Below are 4,434 nucleotides of genomic sequence, written 5' to 3'. Positions count from 1 at the left end.
TTCATTCTCACAATAACTTTGGAACTGCTTTACGGTTCAGTTTGAACTTTCTTTTTATGTATTCATTAGGGAGGGACAATGAACTGATTAGATATTAGAGTCTCTGGATCATTGGTTGAAGGTCATAGATCTCATTTTTACCAGAAAATCTAGTCCTCACAATATCTTGGGCCATTTATGCGACCTCAAGCCAGAATCATGATTTGAATCATGATTAAGAACACAACATGAATCACAATATCACAGAATCAGCGTTTAGACGACCTTCATTCCAATGCTGTTTCTCCTCAGATTCGGGCCAATCCAGTGCACATCACTAGTGCTCAGTTTGACAGAGGAAGTTTTTCGCACGTGTTTCGGCTCTCGAAAACCCTTTTGCTTCCAGAATTCAGTCTATACCTCATTTGGTTTACTTCTATCATAGGGTCCATATGCTTCTATTCATCTTGTTGGTTTATCCAAAATGGTGTTTGGAAGTGAATTCAGCGTAGATCCAATTTAATATTGGTACCGTATACTCAACAACAACTGAGATCATTGTCTGTCCAGTTAATTCATTTACTAGAACTTGAAGTTGAAGACATGACCAAAAATTGAAAAGTAGTGGATGATTCGATGACCAACACAGAACTTGAACATGACAAGAAATACATGCATAGTACATAATCATGAACAAACAATGAGCTATAGAGCACCTTGAGCTTGGTAAGAGTCAAAAACCGAAAGTAGCCCGACACAACAGTGGGGTCATTGAATCATATTGTAATCACGATATCGTTTATTCAAACATTTTCTTACGTGATTCTGCAGAAATGTCTTTCCAAACGCCCCTTTTTTCTGTTGCATGTATGTGATTCTAATCATTATATTCAATTTCGACTAAACGCAATTGTGATTCTGCAGAATCCTGATTTGAATCATGATTTAGATCATGATTCTAGGGTAAAAAAGTGGCGGATAAACGCACCCTTATAGGGCTTAACCAACTTTGTGCAAGCCAGGTAAAATAAGATAAGATTGTGTTGCCTATAGCATGTAATGTTTTGACGAATAAATAAAGAAACAGAGATGTAAAGGCTTTGAAATGTATTATGTCATTATCAATATAGGCCAGAAGTCAATTCCTTTTAACATTTTTACAACAGACATTTATTAGGTTATCTGCAACAACAAATCATTACTGCGTCACCTTAGTAGCAGCCATAGCGTTTTCTCTAAAAGTGGTCAATGTGTAATATCATAGTATAGTCTACGCTTGCAGACCTTTATCAGTTATCACCACACCTCCCTTTCTTTAAAGAGGTTTATATACACATTTATAATACTCCTTAAACTACAGAGTGACAGGGTAGATTACCTGTACACTTACAACAATACTAGGGAATTATTCTGCCCCGTAAAGCTGGAGTACTGTCGCTTTCACATATTTCAACATATAAAAACATAACAGTTCATGTATTCCTTTTTTGCTGTTCATGATGCGACAATTCATTGAACCAGTAGAGACATCTGTTGAGTTGAGTTTTATGATACCGATAAATTCAATCCCGTATTGCTGATTAACTTTAACATGCAAATTCATATCATGCACGTGCAATCATGCAGTTATCATGAGGTTGTAATCTAGTTCAAACCATTTACAGTTTTAAAGTTATCTTTGAACTCATATGCCTATTTACAAAAAGAAACACAAAAGTTTTTTTCTGTTTAGTTCACTTTCCTCTACGAGTTTGAACGATCTGGCGGGTTAACGACTCGTCTGCTTCTGGTTGTTCGGGATGGTGATGACGATGTGCGAACATCAGATGCGGGTTCTGCTTCTGTGTTGTCATCTAGCTCGAAGTCATCCTGTGTTGGTAGTGGAATAGACTCGGCTTGGTGTCTAGGATCTGGCCTGAGGTGATGTCTGTTTCTGCGACGTATCACGCCTGTAGCTATCTCAACTTGTTAACGATCATTGACGGACTTTATGCTACCACGTTGTGACCTGTATTACTTTTCATGTCTTTAAGTATCATATGATCTCCACACATAATGTGGACTTGATGTGTGGTGAATATCCCATTCTTTTGCAATTGAGGACCATTATCCGACATCAGTTCACATGGTGTACCATGACGAGAAAATATTGCTTTCATGTGATTTATCATGGCCTTGCTTGTAGTCGAAGTCATTGTACATACTTCAATGAATTGTGAGTAGTAGTCAACGACGACGACCATATTCTCTTTTGTTCAAAGTGAATAGATCTACAGCAACTTTTTTCCAAGGACAATTGAGCACGTTTGAGGATTTAGGCTTTCAGCCTGTTTTGGTTTGTACATTAGGCATGATGTACAATTTTGGACCATTTCAGTTACGTCTGCATTGGTTCTGGGCCTATAGATTACTTCTCTGAACGTGCCTTAGATTTTTCAACCTTCGTGTACTTGGTTTAGTATGTACTGTCTCATGGAAGTTCGAACTACTATTTTAGAACCTTTGAAGATGATTCCATTTGCTTCCTAGAGTTCACGTCTGATGTTCCAGTACTGTTTGATTCTTGCTGGATATTGTTGCATATTTTCTGGCCAACCATTTCTGATGGTGGCTAGCAACTCATGAAGCTCTACATCCTTTTTGGTCTCTTCAATAATTTATTGTTTTTTGTTTGATGTTACTGGCATTTTGCTTGTACAATCATATCTACATAGACTCTGATATCTTATTCAGTTTCATCATTCAATTCTGCTTTTGGATCTACTGCTTGTGAAAGTGTATCAGCAGTGAACATGTACTTTGAGATCATATCTCTGTACTCTAATTAGTAATCTGTGAATGCGTAGAGGACAATCTGCCTATGACTTAAGGGTCAAGTCCTCCTCAGAAAATTGTTGATTTGAATCAATAGAAAAAAATCAGACAAGCACAATGCTGAAAGTGTCATCAAAATCGGATGTAAAATAAGAAAGTTATGACATTTCAAACTTTCGCTTATTTTGAACAAATAGTTATATGAATGAGCCAGTTACATCTAAATGAGAGTCGATGATGTCATTCACTCACTATTTCTTTTGTTTTTTATATTTAGAATTATGCAATATTTCAATTTTTACAATTAGGACCTGGACCTCTTTGCCTGTAGCACAAAATGTTAAAATAATGTAATTCCAAGTTTTCAGGGAGGAATGAAACTTCATTTCACATGACAATGACGAGAAAATAAAAATATTTCATATAATAAAATACAAAGGAACAAAAGAAGTAGTGAGTGAGTGATATCATCAGTTTCTCATTTGCATACCGACCAAAATATGCATGTAACTGTTTTTGTGAAATGAAACGAAACTTTAAAATGCCATAACTTTCTTATTTTACGTCCAATTTTGATGAAACTTATTTCAGTGTTATGCTTGTTGAATTTTTCTCTTTTAATTCAAATCAAGTTTTTGTTGGGGTGGACTTGTCCTTTAACAAACAATGGAATACCCTTGAGATAAATTTATACCTTGTAGCCAATCCATGAGATAAATTTATATCTTGTAGCATACCCTTGGGATAAATGTATATCTTGTAGTATACCCATGGGATAAATTTATATCTTGTAGTATACCAGTGAGATAAGTTTGTATCTTGTAGCATACCCATCAGATGTATATCTTGTAGTATACCAGTGAGATAAGTTTATATCTTGTAGCATACCCATGAGATAAATTAATATCTTGTAGCGTACCCATGAGATAAATTTATATCTTTTAGCATACACATGGGCTAAATTTATATCTTGTAGCATACCAATGGGATAAATTTATATCTTGTAGCATACACATAAGATAAATTTATAACTTCTAGTGTACCCATGAGATAAATTTATATCTTGCAGCGTACCCATGAGATAAATTTATATCTTGTAGCACACCCATGAGATAAATTTATATCTTGTAGTGTACCCATGAGATAATTTATATATTGTAGCATACCAGTGAGATAAATCTATACTTTGTAGTGTACCCATGAGATAAATTTATATCTTGTAGCACACCCATGAGATAAATTTATATCTTGTAGCGTACCCATGAGATAAATTTATATCTTGCAGCGTACCCATGGGATAAATTTATATCTTGTAGCATACCCATCGGATAAATTTATATCTTGCAGCGTACCCATGAGATAAATTTATATGTTGTAGCACACCCATGAGATAAATTTATATCTTGTAGCATACCCATCGGATAAATTTATATCTTGTAGCATACCCATGAGATAAATTTATATCTTGTAGCATACCCATCGGATAAATTTATATCTTGTAGCATACCAATGAGATAAATTTATATCTTGTAGCATACCAATGAGATAAATTTATATCTTGCAGCGTACCCATGAGATAAATTTATATCTTGTAGCATACCGTTCGGATAAATATATATCTTGTAGCACACCCATGAGATA

The sequence above is a fragment of the Lytechinus variegatus genome, chromosome 4 (assembly GCF_018143015.1).
Source record: "Lytechinus variegatus isolate NC3 chromosome 4, Lvar_3.0, whole genome shotgun sequence".
Classification (NCBI taxonomy): Eukaryota; Metazoa; Echinodermata; class Echinoidea; order Temnopleuroida; family Toxopneustidae; genus Lytechinus; species Lytechinus variegatus.
The sequence above is the reverse complement of the archived record's forward strand: the minus strand, read 5'-3'. Positions refer to the sequence as shown.